Source organism: Danio rerio, chromosome 12, assembly GCF_049306965.1.
Source record: "Danio rerio strain Tuebingen ecotype United States chromosome 12, GRCz12tu, whole genome shotgun sequence".
NCBI lineage: Eukaryota > Metazoa > Chordata > Actinopteri > Cypriniformes > Danionidae > Danio > Danio rerio.
The window spans coordinates 28,083,034-28,105,540 of NC_133187.1; the positions used below are offsets into that span (position 1 = coordinate 28,083,034).

The 22,507-nt window shown below is 35.5% G+C and overlaps 1 protein-coding gene and 1 long non-coding RNA gene across 21 annotated transcripts in view; one reads left to right on the forward strand and one right to left on the reverse strand.

Moving 5' to 3' along the window:
• usp54b (ubiquitin specific peptidase 54b) overlaps nucleotides 1–22,507 on the reverse strand; it is a 189,847-nt gene that overhangs the window by 89,827 nt on the left and 77,513 nt on the right. The window lies entirely within an intron of this gene.
• On the forward strand, nucleotides 6,359–9,889 carry LOC137496818 (uncharacterized). The gene is made up of 7 exons (XR_011017427.2): nucleotides 6,359–6,425; nucleotides 6,699–6,754; nucleotides 7,155–7,214; nucleotides 7,318–7,439; nucleotides 7,806–7,920; nucleotides 8,636–8,745; nucleotides 9,646–9,889. It is a non-coding gene; the product is annotated as an uncharacterized lncRNA (long non-coding RNA).

A 22,507-nucleotide genomic window follows, 5' to 3' on the forward strand; every position in this document is an offset into this window, starting at 1 on the left:
TTTTCTCTCCCCTTCCTTATTTTATTTAGTAGTGATGAATCGGCTACCCGCTGAACAATGAGCTGAGTGGATATGGGTGAGGACCAGCAGACGCTACTGCAGTTGCAGAGGGGGCATATAGAAAAGAGAGAGAGAGTGGAAGAGTGCATATAGAAAGAGAAAGATATTACTTTTTTACTAACTTTTTTATATTATTTTGCCTATATAAAAGCCAATAAATACAAATTCAGTATTTAGACATAAATTTAGACTACAAATGCTCAACTCTTGACTTACAAGCATATTTAAAATATGCTTAATAATTGTACTTTCATACTTTGTTAATGATTTATTTTTCATTACTAAATTAAGTATTGCATTATTTGAAAACCATTTGTATTTAAGAGTAATTGAGGGTTTTTAGGATCCTTCAGAATGAGTTAGTAAATGATTAATAAACTATTGAAATTAACATTTATATGTCTTATTATTCAGGCATATATTAATGGTTACTATGTATGTTAATAAATGCTTTGTTAACTCAACTTGATGAAGTTTTGTGACCTAATCTAAAGTGAGGACTATTCATGCTTTATAAATCCCTTATAAATGACAAATAAAGGCTCAGTTAAATTCTAAACAGGAAAAATGACATTATTCATTCCTATCCATTTGAAGATACACAAATGAAACTACACTTCAAATGAACAATAATCTTTGCAACCTTATCTAAAATAAAATCACTGTAGAGTTTAAACATTGAATCTTATTATATTGTTAAAATATTACATTGTTGTTGTTGTTTTATCCAGTTTTATGTCGTATTTTGACACTCCTGTTATTTGGCAATGTTTAAACTTCACAGTTATTTAACTTTTTAGAAAAGATTGCAAAGTTTAATGATCATTTGATTCTGAGCCTTTATTTGTCATTTATAAGAAATTTATAAAGCATAAATATTCCTCACTTGCAGCTGGAAGGGCATCCGCTGCTTAAAAAACTTGCTGGATAAGTTGGCGGTTCATTCCGCTGTGGCGACCCCGGATTAATAAAGAGACTAAGCCGACAAGAAAATGAATGAATGAATGAAATATTCCTCACTTTAGATTAGGTCACAAAACTGCATCAAGTTGAGTTAATAAAGCATCAAAAAACATATTAGTTAACTATTAGTATATGCTTGCATAATAAGATATATACATGCTGATTTCAATAGTTTATTAATCATTTACTAACTCATTCTGAACTATCCTAAAAACCCTCAACTACTCTTAAATACAACTGGTTTGTAAATAATGCGATACTCAATTTAGTAATGAAAAATAAATCATGAGCTAAGTATGAAAATACAATTATTAAGCACATTATATAGGTGCTTATAAGTCAAGAATACACCATTTGTAGCTGCAATTATAGACTGCTTACTAACGTTTATGAATGTAGAGTTAATGCTTAACAAATAATTAATTCACTAGATGCTAATGCTTAGTAAATGATTCATAGTTTATAGTTATTATAAAGTGTTACCTAAATTATTAAAAAAATGTATTACTTTCTCCCATAACCGTAAATATTTTCCTATCCAAACTCCAAATATCCTTAATCCCATTTACATTGTCCTTCAATCTATAATAATTATATTCTATGTTAGGGCAGCACGATTATTTGGTCGCGATCGCGACTCGATCCTACACACAATTATAATTAAGCTTTTCTACGATACAGCCAATTACATTTTCACGGTCAGGAGAGAAGCATAAAGGTGGTCGCACAAGTATTCATGTTGTTTTAGAATCTGAATCAGTTTTATTGCCAAGTGTGCTTCACACACACAAGGAATTTGTTTTGGCTATAGAAGCTTCCAGTGTACATAAAGTGACAAGTGACAACACACAGTAAATATGGAAAAAAAGATGATAAACATTAAAAAGAGATGCCGTTAGTCAAGAAATCTGCATGTTGAGTTAAATATATAAATATACAGGTTATAATGTGCTATGTACAAATGCGAATGAAAGTATTGCATTGTATATTGATATAAGGTACTGTGTACAAGTGCGTATGAGAAAGTATTGCACATATTTATTGCACAGGGAGATATTTAACAGTTTATGAGGTAGATAGCCTGAGGAAAGAAACTTTTTCTGTGTCTGGCTGTTTTTGTGCTTGGTGCTCTGAAGCGGCGACCAGACGGTTACAGTTCGAACAGGTAGTGTGCTGGGTGTGAGGTGTTAAGAGTGATTTTGCGAGCCCTTTCACACACTCTGGAAGAGTACAGTTCTTGAAGTGTAGGAAGGGTAGTGCCAGTGATATGTTCAGCAGTCTGTTTTGGGCCAAATCAGACGGTGATTGAAGTGCAGCGGATAGATTTTATATACGTTTCTCAGCAACATGGACACCTCCAAATGGTGTTAAAAGTGTAACATACTGTATTTCTAAGGAATAATATGAGGTACTTAATGTAATGATGTGTTCGCGGCCGCAAAATCACACTTGAGCTGACACACTGTTTGTCTATTACTAAGAGGACGCGCGCATGCCCACCAATGATTTCTACTTTATTCAACAGAACCTGCATAGTCTGTGAATAACAGGTAATAAAGTTGCAAATAACGTTCAGTCTGTTGCAAACTGAACTCAAAGTGACGGCAGCCACGATATGAGCGCAGTTGGCAGTAAAAATAAAACTGAAAGTGCACACATCATTTAAATGATCCTATCACATTTTAAAATTATGATTGCGACAAGCATTCAATATGTTTTTTTCTTTCATGGCCAACACAAAGTGTTGTGCATGAAAATAAATGTTTACTGGGTCACTACTCTAGCCTATGTAACAGGGGTGGGCAAACTCGGTCCTAGAGGGCCGGTGTCCTGCACAGTTTAGCTCCAACTCTAATCAAACACACCTGCTTATAGATTTCTAGTGATCTTGAAGACACTGATTGGCATGTTCAGGTGTTTTTAATTAGAGTTGGAGCTAAACTATGCAGGACACCGGCCCTCCAAAACCAAGTTCGGCCACCCCTGCTATATAATGTTTAATATAATGCAATGATCATGACAAATGCCTAATTTTACTAGTGAAAAGAGTCTAATAATGTTGTCAATGACAAGCATATGTCACAAACATAATAATTAAACTTTGGAATTATAAATGATTATATGCTGATCTCATCACTTTATTGTGAATTAATAGCCAGGCCATGGGGTAGCTGGGTCAGTTGGCATTTCTGTGTGGAGTTTACATTTTCTCCCTGTGTTCGTGTGGGTTTCCCTCAAAATCCAAAGACATGCGGTATAGGTAAATCAAATATGCTAAATTGGGCGTAGTCTATGTGTGAGAATGCAAGAGTGTATGGGGGTTTCCCAGTGGTGGGATGTGGCTGAAAGGGCATGCGCTGCGTAAAACATTTTGGACAAGTTGGCGGTTCATTCTGCTGCGGTGACCCCTGATTAATAAAGGGACTAAGCCGAAAAGAAAATGAATGAATGATGAATGTTCACTTGATGTAGAAATGTAATCTTGAATATTTGTACAAGATTTGCAGTGTATTATTTTTTGCATCAAATATTTTTCACTGTAATTGGCAACATATGGTTAAGAACAAATGATCAGACACTTACTCTGGGTTTACATAGTGAAAATGTGGTGAGGATCTCACGCAAACACAGACAACTTTAAGCACAATGTTAAATTACACTCTCTGTCAGCTGCCCTGCACAAGCACTCTGACGCTATGAAGTGAATGTAGGCAAGGGGCTTTGTTGAGCAGTGTGTGTGTGTGTGTGTGTGTGTGTGTGTGTGTTTGTGTACGTAAATCCCATGTGGGCAGGCTGGGATGACTCAGAGTGACAGATGCACACGCACTGCCGTTACCCCTCCTGTCCAATGCCACTGACCAATCGATCATCCACAACTCCTAGAGGAAGGTGAGTGTGCAGCATATGCAGAGAAACAGCAAAAAAAAAGCCAATGGTCTCCAGTCAGAGGATAATTTTAACATGCGTACATGCAAAAACCCCACAACGCCAGATGGACTGTGTGTATTTCCTGCATTTATTCTATACACATAAATCTTCAATGTCACAACAACGGAGGTCAATTTTACCTGAGCTCAGAGATTGTTGTGCATATTGAATGTGCTAATAGAGCCAGTGTATTGTGAAATAAGCTCAACAACCATCCATGTATAGAGTTTTGCTGCTGTGTTTTGACGAAGACGTGGTTTACACAAGCTTTTCCTGGGTTTCTGTTATTACTCTTTAAAACTGCTAACTCAGGATACTTGTAAAACTGGCTTTTTTCACAGAACGTGTTTTTAAGTTTTATACTCTACCAAATGGGGCGACGCAGTGGGTAGTACGTTCGCCTCACAGCAAGAAGGTCGCTGGGTCGCTGGTTTGATCCTCGGCTCAGTTGGCGTTTCTTTGTGGAGTCTGCATGTTCTCCCTGCGTTCGTGTGGATTTCCTCCGGGTGCTCCGGTTTCCCCCACTTTCCAAAGACATGCGGTACAGGTGAATTGGGTAGGCTAAATTGTCCAAAGTGTATCAGTGTGTGTATGTGTGGATGTTTCCCAGAGACGGGTTGCAGCTGGAAGAGCATTTGCTGCGTAAAAACTTGCTGGATAAGTTAGCGGTTCATTCCGCTGTGGCGACCCCAGATTAATAAATGGACTAAGCCGACAAGAAAATGACATGACTCTACCAAATGGTTGACTGTTTAAATAATGTTTTACACACACAGCATTGTTGGTTTACAAAATAATCAGACAAATACAATCCTTTTGCACTACTACACTTGATTTTGGTTTTACAGAATAAAAAAAAAAACGGAAAACATGTTAAATGAAACATGAAATCAGTTATTAACCTCTTGAAATTGTTTATACAGGTCAGAACATGTAGCAGCTTGCATCAAGAGAAGAGTGCACTGTAAACGATTTCTGTTGTTTTCACAGTATTATACTGCATTTCTCAACAGTTTTTTACTGTATAAGCTGTGCACAGTGTGTTACTGTATATATTGTTGTTTTCACAGTATAATAATGTATTTTCAACTTTTCTATACTGTGAACATGGTTAACAGTATGTTACTGTAGATTTTACAATGCATTTTGGGGAAAAATCAGTTACTGTGCATCTAAATACAGTACTGCAAATGACCAAGAACAACTCCACACACACTATATATTATGATTATTATGTTTACTTATTTTTAGACAAATTATTTTGTGAAGTAAATAACCTAACCAGTTTCTTCAGACTGTTCAGTGCATTAAACTGTCCCCTGGTTTTCCATTTTTGGGTGCACTGCACCTTCATTTTATAAGGTAACATGGAAATATGAAATAATATTTAATAAACATAACTTTGTGCTAAACCAAAACGTAAGTTGGAACAAAAATAATTGATTCACGTAACCAAGGGCTGTTAAACACAAAATGATTTCAAAGTCAGCTTAAATGTCAGAGTGACCAACCTGCTTTAGACGGATTCAAGAATATTGGGCACCCATATGGGCCACCGAAGAGGGCATATATCTCCGCATTTTCAAAACAACATTTTAAAATACGCACTATCTTAATAAATAAACCACAGAATTGAGTTTAAAACAACAACATTCTCGCATGAAAAACGGTTAAAACTTTATTTCATAACACATTTATTATCTAGTCATCGAAGACGGGCATGTCTCAATAATGTCTAGGCCGATTAAAGCATGAGGTTTGCCGGATACATGAGTGATGGAGCGCCGTCAACCCCTGGAGGTCAGAATCTCCCCTATCGGCAAAGCACACTTAAAAGTAGTCATGATATCTATAAACAAAACACAGATTTGAGTTTGGAAGAACTATATTCTCGCATGAAAACCCGTTAAAACTTCATTTCGTGACATATTAAACGCAATATTTATGATATGATCTGGCTTTTCTCATTCGCCATTATATTTGCTTGTTGGTGTGAAATGAACTCTGGGAGAAAAAAATATTAATTCTCAAAACACTTCAAGCGAACCTTATTCGTATTGTTAAAGTCAGATACATGTAATATTTTCGCTGGTAAAGTGAAAAAAACAACAACATTACTATTTTATCAATATCACGTTTGCACTGGTTCGGTTCAGCACTCAAACGAGACCGAATTGGATTGAACCGTTTGCTCGGGAATTATTTTATCACACGTGTTCACAAGCACATTCAGCAATATGTGTATAAAATGTATGTGGCCGTATGTGGCAGTATAACGAAATAGTAATAATTTATTGTTGTGTCTTAGAATAATTTACAAAAAGGAATCGGTTTTAGGCGGGTTCGACTCTTTACTGTTCTAAGGAGCCGATTCATAGAACCGAGCCGACTCGATTCGACCTTCACCAGGCAAGCAACGGCTCTTCTAATTTGAAATCCACCTGTCGCCTTTTCCTCCAGTGAATTCATCCTCGGTAAGTGTTTAAAAGTCAAATTCTGTTCGTTAAAGGGTTGTTTTGTGTATATTTCCGTGTAGTGTGTGTGTAATTTAAAATAATTAACCAAGTTACTTCAGTTGTAGGTTCTTATGTCACGTTATTCGACGCCAGACCGTGTTTGTAGTGTTTGCGAGGTATTAGATAACGTTAAGTGAGTTTATCTTAAGTGAGTTTTTGACCATAGTAACGTTACCTGAAAAAAAAAACTTTTACTTGGGGTTAACTACATTAATGAATTCTGTATTTCAGCACAACACTGAGATGAAGGCAAATTCACCATGAAAAGTTAAACGTTTAACGTTAAGGTAAGCTCTGGTCTTCATGTGGTCATTTTGACTAAGTTATCATTATGGTTAAATTTGTAAACTGTAGGTTAACTTACTTATTCAAACTAAACTCACAATGAAACAAGTCTAAACTGTTTTATTAAATTGAGCTGATAATAAAATTCAGTTGATGTCTTTTAAGCTAACGTTAATATTAACATAATTCATATTATTTGTCTATTTCTCACTGGTTAATGAGCTTATTGTATAACGTTAGTGTGTCATTAATTGTACATTTTATTTTTGGTGTTCTGGTGTAGGGAATGATTTGTATACAAATTTATTTGAACCCCATACAGATTGGTATGGTTGTACCATAGATTTAGATTATTAAATGTTAAGTCTTATTTTACTCTTATCATATTTATCTTTTTTGCAGCTACAGCAATTGATGTTGAAAAACTGATGCTACCAATCTCTCCTCACTTGATTATTCAAGGTAATGTTGATGTCTTCCTCATTTTTAATAGATTATAAAATGTCAAGTTGTTCACAGATTTGTTGTGAGGAGTTTCATGTACAACCTCTTTTTCTTCTTCCAGTAGCGACGCAGTGGCACAGTAGGTAGTGCTGTCGCCTCACAGCAAGAAGGTTGCTGGTTCAAGCCTCGACTGGGTCAGTTGGCTGAATACAATGGCATAATGATTCTGCTTGCTCACAGGAGGTACTTGATTTAGTTTTCCTCAAGCGATACATCTGTTTTTATGAGTAATGCGTGACACTTGAATTGAAGGGACAGTTCACCCAAAAATGAAAATAATGGTTTCAAAATAGTTAAAAATAGATTTTTTTTTGTTGCATTTAACACAAACTCATATATTTTTTTTAAAGAAATTTGGTTCAAATATGGATGTCAATAGTTACTGGTTTCTAACATTCTTCAAAATATCTGCTTTAGTGTTCAACAGAAATTCAAACTGGTTTAAAACACATGGAGTAATGGTGGCAGAAAAGTAAACTATCCTTTTAAATATTTTATTCTGAGACTTATTTTATATGTGTCTTGTCTTTTGCCATATTGTCTTTCTAGCTCAGATTGTGATGAACCTGGAATGCGACACCAGTTACTCTTAAGTCAAGAACCAAATAAAGCACAGATGTGGAGGAATCTACAACTAAACTAACTGGAGGAAAGGAACCTTTAGGTAAAAAACACCTGCCTTATTTAGATCTGAAGTATTTTTTTTGGCATAGAGTATTATTTTTTTATTCTTATTCTAATTTTATGTAATGTATATACTGAATATAAGTCATTTAAATTTCACAAATGATTGAATATAAAATATCATCTAGATGTCTTATTTTTCATTGTCTTAAACAGGGGTGCTCAACCCTGTTCCTGGAGATCGACCTTTCTGCAGAGTTTAGCTCCAACCCTGATCAAACGCAACTAAACAAACTAAATAGTATCTGAAGGAGCACTTGGTAAATAAAGACAGGTGTTCTTGATCAAGGTTGCAGGTGAGCTCTGCGGAAAGGTAAATCTCCAGGATTAGGGTTGAGCACCCCTGATCTAAATGCTCAAAAATGCTGAAATAGATTCATAAGGATTAATGCTTAAAGTAAATGTTTACTTCTCTCTGTAGACCAAACATGCTTAGCATCTCTCACATTTTAATAAATTATTCATTTTGGTTACTTTTACACACACACATATACATATATATATATATATATATATATATATATATATATATATATATATATATATATATATATATATATATATATATATATATATATATGGGTAAGCAAGTATTTAATAAATAAAATTATTTAACCAAATGACTCTATTAACCTAGCTGCTGGGAAAAAAACATGTAAAATAACAGATTTGTTTTTGTTTTTTGTTTTTTACAGTGTGGGTGAACATACTACCTGGATGTCCAACAAAGACTGCACAAGAGCTCATTTGATGGCACATTCTGTCCTGTCTACATCTCTGACAACCTGAAAGTGCTTCGACATCAGTGAGTAATAAATCTTCATATTATTATGCATTCAGGATTTCTGTAAGCCTATCTTTAATTTAAGTTTGTAATCAGCAGTGACTGTTTTAAAAAATGTGGTATTTAAATTATTCTTAACGTTTTACTGATGCTGTGCACAGTAACGTCATGATGATTTAATTTGAGGAAATGTCACTGGTGAGGTGTAATAATATTTATTTGTTTCACTGACATGCCATCACTGCATATTGAAATACAGTAAAACGAATTGACTGCAAAATATTATCACAAACATTTCTAGTAGTAGACTGCTTGACTACTCTTCAGTTCTCTGCTCAACTTTAACATATTTGTTCGTGTTGCTGCGCCTTTCAGCAGATTTTGCCAAAAATGAATGCTTAGTGATTACTTTGTTTTATGCGAACCAAATGTCAGTAACTCATCATTAGCATTATTTTTTTAGTTAGAAGTAGATTTTCACATGTTAAAAGCTTAAAAGTACTTAATTAACATTAGTCACGTTAAATTAGATTATTTTATGTATTTATTTATTTTTAATATGTAGCCTCTTAAGGTCAGAATTAACTGTGTTCACCCTTCTTAAATTCGTGGAAGCTCTAGGGTGGTCATGGAATCAGATATTCAAGCTATACAGAGTCAGACATTAAGTTAAGATGAGACTTTATTTTTTACATACCTGTGTGGACACTTGACTAGTGTTGACTTGACTGATCTTTTCCCCATTAATGTTAGTGTAATTGTAAATAGACAACAATCTGTATTTTGCCAACAAAAACGACAAAAAACAGTGTTTTATTTATATAAAACAGCAGTGCGGTGTTTGGTTTCTGAATGAATGAAATAATTTGAGGCATGATTAGTTTTTACTCCAGTGATTGATTTTGCTTGTCATTTTTGTAGGATCATCAGAAGTGCTCCTGCCCTTTTTCACTGTCCCTTTTCTACAACATCATTTGGCCTTCATCATTTCGTGTCTTGTAGCAGTATTTTCACCTGTTTTTAAAATTGTAATACTTTTTGATGCATTAATTGTTGACTGGTTTTAATGATCAATTTTTCATTAGTGTTCTGTTGCTGTGTTATATTGAATAATTGCTACTGTTTCAGTATGGTTTACACAATAAACTTTTATTGTGAAGTTAAAGTTTCAGTTTCTTTATTTTTCTTGCATTTCTTGAACAGTTAAAATAACATTTGTGCAATTTTTAAACATTTTTATGCTCATTATAAAGTAGCACTATTAAATACAATAAAATAACATTTAATAACTGTAAAATACTTTACAGTAATAATGAAAGTAACGTTAAAATACCGTAGTTCTGCATGGTAAAAATGTACAGTAAAATACTGTTTTCAGTTTTGCAGTATGTGTATCAGTACTGTAATTGGTGTTACAGTAAAAAAATAAAACAGTAAAATGATGTAATACATTTTACAGTAAATGTAATACTAAAGTAATTAGTATTACAGTAATGTTACTGTTTTATGAAATACAGCAGCTACTGGATAATTGTTGCCAGTAACTTACTGTTAATTTAACAGGAAATCGTTTACAGTGTGTGTGCGAGAGCAAAGCGAAAGCAGGATTGTATGATTTTAAATATTTCATAGTGGATATGTATCGAAATATTAACCTTTTTGACACAAATTGCACCAGTACTTTGCACACGTGTTTTGATTTTGTATGTTGCACTTCGCACGAACTTCACTACTGAAACTGCCTGTGATTTGTACATTTCTGTGCAATGTGTATTCATTAATATTTTTTTTTTTTTGAGAAAAATTCTATAATGTTTAAGTGAGTCCAATTAACCCTTTGCTTAACCTTGCCCTCCTTAGTTTGTTGTTACGCCTGTCAAGCTTTTGTGCCTGGCACCTCTATTACAATATATATGCACCAGTGTCAGCTATTCCCAGGGATACAATTAGTCAATTTTGGCAAACAAGTGAGATATCTGAGAAAGCCAGACAAAAAAGGACTGCGGTATGCATTACAGGAGTATATTCACGACATAATACGCCCAATTCACCTATAGAGCACGTCTTTAGACCTGTGGGGGAAAACAGAGCACCCGGAGGACACCTACATGGGGAGAACATACAAACTCCACACAGAAATGCCAACTGGCACAGCTGGGACTCGAACCAGAAACCTTCTTGCTATGAAGCGACATCGCTACCCACGGCGCCACCATATCGCCCTTTCTTCCAGCAATTCAAGTAAAACCCAAAACATGATTGTTGTGTTGCTTTAACAGATACTTAATATTAAGCTTTTAATTTACTGGATAAAGAAAAACAACTGTGGGTAAGACTTGCTGGCTATTTAACATCATGCCCTTTATTCCTTCAAGTATATCAATTACAACAAAAAGAATTAAGCCAGTGCTGCTTATCAGTCATCATCAAAGGCTAGAGAGCGGACAGCTTCCAGAAGACAATTTGTAAATGTTTGAAACAGGCACTGAAAAATTAACAGAGCTTTAAGAAACGGGCCAACACAAGGATGGAAATTAAAGAGAGAGGGTCTTTTCATGTCCTATGGCAGTGAAGGGTCTCAAAGCATCTGCTACCTGATCAAGCCTGCTGGCCAATTCTCATTTCTCAGATACTCTCGCTCTCCTCAGCCCTTGGGGCAGTAATTAATATGACAGACATTCTGTTAGGTCATTGCGTGAGTGATTAATTTTGTGGGAGTTGTAAAAGAAGTGGCCCTGATGAACTCTTTGTAGAGTTATATTGAGTTCTCTCACCCTCTCTTCTATTGTTTCATCCTCGCTTCAGAACTATACTAATGCTCTGCCACTATGGAAACAAGCCAAGGCAAATATTACAGGCTTGTTAAGGGTTCTTTCTTAGAAGACAGAATTCATACAGAAATTTAATTTGGTGGGAGTTTCAATATTTCTAAAAGAGGTACACTGTAGGCCTACATTTCATTCTGCCATGAACATATTAAGTCAATTTTACACAGTAAGGTCCTGTTTCCACTGAGTTTTACAGTACGATACAGTACAGGTTGGTACGGGTTACCTTTATCAGGCTTATGTTTCCACTGCTAAAAGGGTACCAATGGAAAGTTTCAGTTTACGTCATTCTCCCAGCTGAAAGTAAACCTGTACGGGTCATTCACATTTCATACAAAAAGCACTTCTCACAAAGCATATGCTTTGTACACATAAATACTTGTGTATAAATGTTCATTACTAACTTTTCTATGAACAAAATTTGATTATAACGGCAGATCAATGACAGTGCAAAATAGCCTACACAGCATACATTTAGTCCTTATTTGCATTCAAAGACAAGACACAATATAGCCCACAGTAACCTCATCTGTATCTTTTATCTTCACCAGCACATCTAACCTCTTATTAGAAAGTAATTCCATCATTGCGAGTTCATAATAGTCCAAACAATGACGATAATAGTCTAACATGGCAGTTTGCTCCTTTGTTTTTTTGCACTTCACTCTTGCGTTAGCCCATTTCTGAAAGGATCCGATGTCAGAAGCACTTCAATAATCACAAGCACGTTATTATCATGAGCTCAAGAAGTTTGTTTTTTAAAATACAGACATGCACGTGAACGATCGCAAGCTCTCTGGAGAGAGTGAACCAGCCTGCAATTTTAGACAGCCTCGTACACCAAAAACAACAGGACATGACAGATTTTGTTCTTCTTGGCTTTGTGGCTGTTCATCAAGATGACGTCAAGGTTTGCTTGAGCTTAGGTCATACATGGCTTATTATATGCATGTAGTATTACGATGTAATGTCTTGGCTGTGTATTTAAAAATGGGAATTTCTTTGTTTTCATTCTCCTAGCTTGTGCATGCAATAGTGATGTCTCTCTGTAAACCAATAGCATTCAGCTGCGCGTCTAGCTCCGCCTACCCAAAAAGTAGTATGGTACGGTCCACTTTTTGGCAGTGGAAATGGCCGTAAAAATGGCCGAACTGAACCGTACCGTATAGTGTACTGTACCACTCAGCGGAAACTAGCCATGAGTATCTTTATATATTGAAACCAATGGATTCTGTAGACATATAGTATATACAGTATAAGGCGAAAACCTAATGAAGAAGAGAAAAAAAAATGTTTGCTGATATCAAGTTGTGAAACACAGCTTGGTTCCACCATACTTGGGATGTAACAAAATACAGTGTTTTTTCATCCACGGCATGTGAAAAAGTATCTTGTTACTTGAATTCATATTGATTCACAATTCCCAAATACCCAGCACCTCTGTTCAAACATGAGAATGTAACAAGGTTTTACAATAACTATCAAATATATATAATATATATCAGTGTGCCCCATGCCTTGACATTTATGTACAATAGTACTAAAAAAATATAATTTAATATGTATGTTCTATTGCTGCAGGGGTTGCTAGGTTCAAGTAAAATTAAATTTTAATGTAGTCTATGATTACATCGATTTCACATTTGTTACATTAAATTTACACAAGTGTATGACTTCTGTCAGTGCTGGCTGCCGGAGCAAGCGAGCATTGAGACAGGATCTAACAGCAGTCATTCTTTATTCAGTGAGACTCACACTAAATAAAGCTCCACAGCGCAAACAGAATGGCAGTAGAAAATCGAAAAATCAACGCAAACATACTTAATCATGAAAAGAACCACTATATAGAATTGAAACCCAGACAGTTGCCATTAAATACAAGAGACAAGTAATTTTATCAGACACAGGTGAGGAAGATAATAAGTAACCATAGCAACAAGTGATAAAATACTTAAAATCTTGCTGAAATGCAGTGCTTGTGCAAAAAAAAACACAGACTTGGCAGATCTTGATGGAATCAAATTTGCAAAGCATGCGTGTGAAACCAAATTTCTTGAATAACCTCTTGGAAAAATAGCTCCATCCGAATAGAGTTTACCTACATTTTGTGGTCATCAGCTGATCTTTTAATAATGGAAAGCACAAAACCTTTGAGAATTCAGAAAGAATTTAATACATCAGAAAATCTGGTGAGATGCTAAATTATAGCACCCAACATTTTTTAAGCTTTGAATGTATTTGTCTCATAAATTCTTTTGAATTTTCTCATTGTTTGGATCACACAAACTTATTCAGTAGATAAGCTAAAGACACATATTGATTTTATGGGGATTTAAGGCCAGTTTAAGGCTGTTTTACCTGATTTAGCCCTCTCTGCAATCTGAGTAAAACAATTGCCCATGGAATCCTCTGCCGGTTTTGATGTTAGCCTCTGATTAACCAGAAATGTGAGGTATTTAGACATTAAGGGCCCTATCAGACACCCGACACAACAAGGCGCAAGACTTGTATGTCGCATTTTGTTGCTAATCTCAGACCAACCCTAATGTTCATGTTTTGCACCATGTTGTTTAAATAGCAAATCTATTTGTGCTACTTTGTGGACTCATGGGTCTGCTGGTCTAAAAAGGTGGTGCGTTAAGGTGCATTGTCGGCACGTTGCTATTTTGAGGAACTGAAATAGACCGCACCACTGATCAACTAAAAGCTAATCTAAAGTCCAGTGCAGAGTGCAGTAGTTATGCGCCTGTGCACGCTCACACATTGCTTAATACACACAGGATGTACAGCAATACAAAAATATATTTTCATATGAAAAATAAACTAAAGGATTAAAATGTTACAAAACTTAATATTTTCTACATAAATATAAAAAACACTACCTTCATGGCTTCTTCATTTCAGAGGGCTTTTTCAGTTTATTTATGACAATTTGCAATTGTATAATGTTATTATAATTAGCAGTATTATTTATTATATGCATATTTATATTTGTTTTACTAAAAACAAGTTTAGATTTGTCCACTTGTAGGGTTTGGAAATCACCATATGGGGCTAGTAATAGGACGTGTGTTTAGATATACAACTCAACTTTTTGACCACACTTCATTCATTTGTTTGCTTTTAGAAACAGTTTTGAAACAAATCTTTGACGAACAAAATTACAAAATTAAATATGTAGGCTAACGGATGTCTTTAGTGGATTGCGTACAACATCGCTTTCTTATCCACAAAAGTAAAGGAGTAAAGAGTAAAAGTAAAGTAAAGAGAAAGTAAAGAGGCCGAATGGAGGAGGTTCATTCTTTATCCTCTCTGTAGATGGTCTGTTTAACTGTTTTGTCAATAGTGAAGTGTTCAGTTTTTCCACTTACAAAGTCCGCCAAGTAAAAAGCAAATGCTCCATGGGGTGACGCAACTGGCTCTTAAAGGGAATGTGAAATGAGACTCTGATTGGTTTAATGCAGGTTATGCTCAAAGCACACCATAACTGATTAAAAGAATAAGCGCAACTCTGTTAGACCATGCGCCAGGGCACCAAGCATATTTTCCCATCCTTAAAATAGCAAAAGTGGATTTGCACACGGCCTAATGCTTTTGCGCCATGCGCTTTAGACTTTGCAACTAGATCATTAAAATAGAGCCCCTAATATTAAACCTCCGATCTGCACTCGGACAAAAAGTCGCCACCCCAATCATATTAAACATGTTTTATTTATTTATTTATTTATTTATTTTAATCAAGGACTACAAATCTGAAAAAAATACATTTTATAGTACTAAGAATAAATAAATTACTTTGTTCAAATACTTTGTAAAGAAACTAAATCAGGACACAACATACAGTATTTAACTCTATTACAGAATCTAGACTTCTTACCTTATAAAAATTTTATATTCCTCCAGTTTAGAAATGTTTGACAACAACTCAGTTTAAAACAACCAATTCTTTGTTATGAGTTGAAAAGGCTGTTTCAAGAGGTTTAATGACGGTGACAACGAGCACACACATGCTGTTTTCCAGAGAGATGTGTCTGTCGACCACCAGGACAGGACTGGTACAGGACAGGCCGTCAGGCACACAAGAGCAAGGAAAACATGATCTTATAATCCGGGTCACTGCGCATTTGCAGATGTGTGACAGGTGTGAGAGGAGAAGAGACAGGTTGTGGTCTCCTCTATAGGGTTACCAGCAGGTAAGACTGTCAGGAAGAGTTCCTAAGACCTGATATCTAGTCAAGCAGACCAGATGAAAAAAGGACTTGATGATGGTCAGTTGAATGAAGGATGATGTTGGGATTGTTTCAGCCAATAGTGTTGGAGGGATTTGAGATTGTGTGAGTGCATACAAACACAGTTAATCAAGCGGCACATGTGTTTATGAGTGTTACAGCACATTTAAGACACAACATGAATGTTTCGCAGCTAGAGGTCACTCATTCAAAACAATAACAAAGCTTGTTAACACAGTGAAGGGCAGTTGAATCATGGTAGTTGTCATATTCACCTCCACAGCCAATGGAAATCAATCTGACAGGCTGAAATCATGTTCATGCATAAGATAATTAAGGTTGCTGATGTAGTCAGTACAATGTACACTACATACTCACTGCAGCACTGCCACTTTGCTTATGATTTAAATGGATATTTCACCCAAAACTGAATATTTACAGTTTTTTTACTCACCCTCAGGTCATTGAAGATATCCAGTAGATGACTTTTTGCTTCAGCAGAACAGTAAAGTCAGAGTGATTTTTTTGTTTGTTGTTTGTTTTGTTTAGTTTTTTTTTTTTTTTTTTTGCAATTGTTTCACTGCTTTACTAGTGGACATTGTAGTGTACATGGTGAACACTTAATCCATGCAAATAAATCAAAGATCAAGCAAAGTCTGACCATTTGCTTCTGCACACAACATTCTTAAATACCACACAACCCCTAATACCGTTTGCTATGATGGAATGATGATGGGGTTCGAAGAACTTTTCCAGAAAGTGGGTAAAGACAAAAACAGAAGCCAATAAATAAAATGAACAATTAAATAACAAGATGAGAATGTGGTAGCATTTGAAAACGTGGTTAAAAAAAAAATCAGGCGAGGGCATAAATGTTTTATGTTTTTCTGAATTCCACAGTTTAGAACAAGGTTAGTAACAGTAGTTTCAGGCAGTCGCTGCAATCAGATACTATACTAAAGTTGGCGACCCGGGGGTGTTACGAACTGTACCAAAAAGCTGAGGACTGGGGTTGGGGGTAAATATGTGAGTTTTCCAGGAGGCAGGAGTGTATGACAGGTATGTCAATCGGTGCTTTTGAAAGCACCATTGGTTGGGTTTAGGGAAGGAGGAGGGTGGGTCATTTGATCAATCAGTCAGTCAGTTAGAAGACTCTGGTGGATTTACACGAGAAGAGAGTGAAGAATTGCACTAGCGAGAAAATTTGAGATCTCAAAAAGGCCTCAGGTGCATTCGCAAAAACTAAAACTGCAAAAAAATCACACATCCTGGGGTGCATTTGTCGCTCTCCAGAAATGAATAAAGCAGAGCTTTTTCAGAATGAGCCTGGGTTGTCCATTTCAAATAAAAGCAAATCGACATGCTCAATATAAAAGACTCAGCAACTTCTGGTTCATGCAGACTTTAAAGAAGATGCTTAGCTAAATGTGTCATCCTTGTTGTATGTTGTTGTATTTTGCACAGTCTGGGCTTTTCACTCATCATAGCACATGTGCTGCTGATGATGTGACAATAAAAGTGATTTGATTTTGATTTGATTGGATTTAATGTTATTGCGTCATCATGCTATCCACATTCCCTCCGGAGTTCCATGTAATTTCAGGTGTTTCATTTTTAATTCATCAACTTTAACTGCATTTTGACACTTTCACATTTATTCAGGAACATTTCATGCATGCCCCCCATGACAAACGAGATATTTTTTGACACAAGACACAAGACTTTTGGCCAGCGGAGAAATTAAAATGGTCGTGATTTTTTTTCTTCACTCCCATCAGGTGAAGTTTTTTTTTTTTCCCTCTCCGCTGTCGCCACTGGCTCGCATGGTTCAGGATTGGTAGAGCTACGCATCGATGAATTTGCTCTTCAGTGTTTGAACTCTCAGTAATGATTAAATCACACTGAACTGAGCTAAACTGAACTGAACTGAACTTAAACACTAAAAACTGAACTACACTGTTCCAGTTACTATGACCATTTATGTGAAGCTGCTTTGACACAATCTACATTGTAAAAGCGCTATACAAATAAAGCTGAATTGAATTGAATTGAATATTGGATGCGAGTATAAACTGCTGGAAGAGTGCTGTTTTAATGAAGGTTGTTATCGCACACTGTATGAGTAAAAAAAATCTGCATTTTGCGATGCAGGTGTCTGTGTCCTTATCTGACTCAGTAGGTGCAGAGAATAGTGTCAAACAGCCGTGTGTCTATAGCAAAATGCGGCAAAAATTTTACACGGCGGTAACAAGTTTGACTGCGGTCTGTACTGCACTTCAATAATGCGACTAAAATCGGCATACTCCATATGTCCTAATCTGATTTCTATTTCATTCGATCATGACCTTAATCAGAATCAAAAATCTTGTTTACAAGGTATACTCTTAATCAGAGTTTTGTCTCTATCGTATAAAAATAGGATTATTGGTGTCCATGTAAATGTACTCAGTCATACACATTAATCCAACTCTTTTATTACTAGCATGATTTTCATGGTCCTTGCTTCTTCATTATGTCTGTTTAAAATGACCTTCAAAATCTACACAGCCATAAAACTTTGAAGCCAACGAGTACTTCATCCCTTGATATGCATGTTTCTCTTTCCTTCATCTGCATCTGCAGTCTCTCATCTCAGCTTATGTTAGGCAGCTATGTGTGAAGAACAGCCGGGCTATAACGGCCCAGTGGGACTCTTCCATGCGTCTTCTAGCTCAAACCCGAACCATTAATTCCTACTGTAAACAAGCCAGTGCCTGCAGATGTTAGCACTACCTCAGCTCTGTGCACACAGCCACTCTGTGAACAGGTAATCACAGCCTTCAAACCAGGCTTAACACATAAAAAAACACTTCACTTTTGTTCTAGATATTTGTCCTGGTCCAAACTAATACTGAATGCTGAATACAGGTAAACACGCTTCAGACATATGGCAGTGAAGGTGAACTATATATGTTTTTTTTCAATAGCCATCTTCATAATTTCTGCAATATTTTCTACTGTGAGGCAGAAAATGATGTAACTGCTATTTTATCTCACAGATACAATGCAAACCACACAAGAATTACTGATTTCTATTAGTCTTTTCAAGGAAAAAGTGAAAGGGCTGCAACACCAAATGCACACAGAGTAAAAATGCCTATTATGGTGTTACTAACATAATTTCAAGCACTAAACAACAGCTTGAATAACAGTAATAGTGTTGTATTACAGTATTACCTCGCTCATAATGGCCAAATGTCTTTATATGAACCATTATAATTTTATTTTCATATTTTATCACACAGTACATACTGCAGAGTAAGCAGTATGGTAGCACTGCATACCATACGGTTGATTTTGGGGTTATCCGAGGTAATGCTTTTAGATCCACGTGCACAGAAGTGAACAGGCAAATGCAGTAATTGTTAACTGGTGTTTTTTAGTTCTCTGTGCCTTATATAAAGTGCATAAATTAGCATAAATGAATATGGAAACATGTTTATCCTTGAGCCAGCATTTCCCAATCGGATTCCATGGTTGTAATGGTTGTCTTTCTCAGTTCAAGCTAATCAGGACACAATGTTTTGTTGCTGCCGTGCTATTTACAAATTTTTCATCTTATCGTACTAATTAACCATTATACAAACATGCAAAAGATAGAAAGAACGGATTAATGAAAACTAAAGGAAAGGAAAAAGCAAAGAAATTTAAAAAAAAGATAATGAAGGTATTAAAATACAAAAAAGAAGGAAAATGAGGTTTTAGTCATTTATCCATTTTCTTTCGGCTTAGTCCCTTTATCCATCAGGGGTCACCACAGCGGAATGAACCGCCATTTTATCCAGCAAATGTTTTATACAGAAGATACCCTCTCAGCTTTAACCCATACACACTCATTCACACACATACACCACAAGTGGAAACTGGAGCTCCCAGAGGAAACCCATGTGAACACGGGGGAGAACATTCAAACTCCACACAAAAATGCCAACTGAACCAGACGGCACTCGAACCAGCAACATTCTGTGAAAGAAAGAAAAAAATGATATTATGATGAAAGAAATGGAAAAGGAAGGAAGTAAAGGGAAAATAAATTATAAGGACTAAAATGGTAGGGGGGGAATTACATATAGAAAGAAAGAAAACGTTATGATAGACAGTAAAAGCAAAGGAAAAAGTTATTTATTTTCATCTTAAATTGAATGGGGAAAAAAGCAAAAGACAGCAACGAGAGAAGGAAGTAAAGGAGAGAATTATGGAAAAAGGGGCAGAAGGAAAGACAAAAGTTAGGGGAAATGTAAAGATAAAATGACAGTAAACGATAATTAGAAAAGAAAATGAAAGAATAAAAGAAGGAAGGAAAGAAGTAAAAAGGAAGGAAGGAAGTTATGAAGGTAACAGATGTTTAGAAGAAAAATTAAAGGTAACAATAATTAGAAAAGAAAAGAATAAAAGAAGGGAGGACGTAAAAAGGAAGGAAGGAAGGGAGGAACCAATGAACGAATGACTGAACGAACGAACGATGAACAACAAAAGAAGGAATGTATGAACAAACAAAGTTAAGAAGGGAACAGATATTAAAAAGAAAAAGAAAGGAAACAGCAATTTTTTAAAAATTAAGCAAGGAAGGAAGGAAGGAAGCGATGGAAGGAAGGAAAATGAGCAGAAGGAAATACAAAAGTACAATAAGAACACAAAGAAAGAAAGAAAGAAAGAAAGAAAGAAAGAAAGAAAGAAAGAAAGACAGAAAATAAAGAAAGAAAGAAAGAAAGAAAGAAAGAAAGAAAGAAAGAAAGAAAGAAAGAAAGAAAGAAAGAAAGAAAGAAAGAAAAAAAGAAAGAAAGAAAGAAAGAAAGAAAGGAAGGAAGGAAGGAAGGAAAGAAAGAAGGAAGGAAGGAAGGAAGGAAGGAAGGAAAGAAGGAAGGAAGGAAGGAAGGAAGGAAGGAAGGAAAGAAGGAAGGAAGGAAGGAAGGAAGGAAGGAAAGAAGGAAAGAAGGAAGGAAGGAAGGAAGAAAGGAAGGAAGGAAGGAAGGAAGGAAGGACAAAAGAAGATAGGGAATAGATATTAAAAAGAAAAAGGAAGAAACAATTTTGAAAAGAAAAAAAAACAATTTGAAAAGAAAAAGAAAAAGAAAAAGGAAGCAATAATTAGAAAAAAAGAAAGAAAGAAAGAAAGAAAGAAAGACAGAAAAGAAAGAAAGAAAGAAAGAAAGAAAGAAAGAAAGAAAGAAAGAAAGAAAGAAAGAAAGAAAGAAAGAAAGAAAGAAAGATAGAAAAAATGAAAGAAAGTTTTATAGCTCCAGTAATAAAGCAGATAGTGTGATTATGCAAATGCACCATTGTGAGAAGTAAAAGAAACACTGTCTCGCCTCATTAGTTCCTCTCTGTCTTTTCCACCATTTGTTCTTTTTCATCTCAAGGTATTTCTGTCAGTAATGATTGCTGCTATGAGGGAAGACAGCTGAAAAAATGGCTTTTTAAGTGCCGCAATCACCATAAAATCAGGATTTGATCAAGTTGGCTGGCGGAGGAAATAAATTCATGAAGGAAGGGACGCCACGTGACCCGGGCCAGAGGGTAGAGACAAAGGTGGAGCAGCGTGGAGCGGGATAATTACCGCCAACCATCCTGGACTGGCTTCAGTCAAGGACACGGCCTGTTTATTCAAATGAGCTCTGATAAGGCTTAATGTGGACAGCGGCTTATTGCTCTCGTCCTAATGAGAAAAAATCAGAACACTCTCAGAACAGGTGCTCCAGCAGACAAGCAACACAGACAGCACAGTGTAAAACAGCACTAATGGCAGCTGAATATGAAAAAAGAGAGATAAAAAAAAAACTGAAAAAAATTCTATGCAATGCTAACGGGGCAGGTGATGCTGGAGGCTGTTTACGGGCTAAACATATGCTTCATTATAATTTCCCATCTCTTCATTTAATACTCAAACAAACAGATTGTCTATATGAGAGGAGAGATAATTGGTTATCTATTGTTAGCTTTCTCTGAAGGGTGATTCTACCAAACAGGTGCCATTTTGTTTTTCATTTGCATAAGTGGTAAAATAGATTTCAACAATGAATAGCTGAAGCTAAAAATAGTACTTTTTTCTTCTGTTGAGTCTCCACTTGTGAGTTTACAACTTTTTGTATAAAGAAAACACACTGAAAATAAAAATGGATATCATTTAATAAAAACTTTCCTATCAATATGGCATTTTTTTCAGACTATTTTGAAATCCTTTTCTTCTGTAAAGTGAAATTCATGAGATTCAATGTTGTATTTCACCCAAACATTTTGATAAAGTTAAAAACACCCTTAATAATGCTTAGTTAAATTAAAATGGATGTAATTTAATTAAATAAATCTTTAAGAAACGTTTTTCCAAAACTTTTGTTTAACACATTTTTTTCTGTAATGAGACATCATGAGCCCTATTATACATCCAGTGCGATAAGGCACAAGACATGTTTGGCACAATTTGTTTTGTTTTTTTTACACCAGCGCAACAGTAATTTTTATGTTTTGCACCACGATGTTTAAACAGCAAATCCATTTGCAACTAATAACTGAAATAGACTGCAAAGCACATTATTTATGCGCATATGCAGGTCCAAACACTTATAAATTACTTAATACACACAAGATGTAAGAAAAATGTTAGAAAAATCTTTATTTTCTACATAAATTTATCAACCACTGCCTCCATGCCTCATCTCGGGGGGCTTTTTCAGATTATTCATGATTATT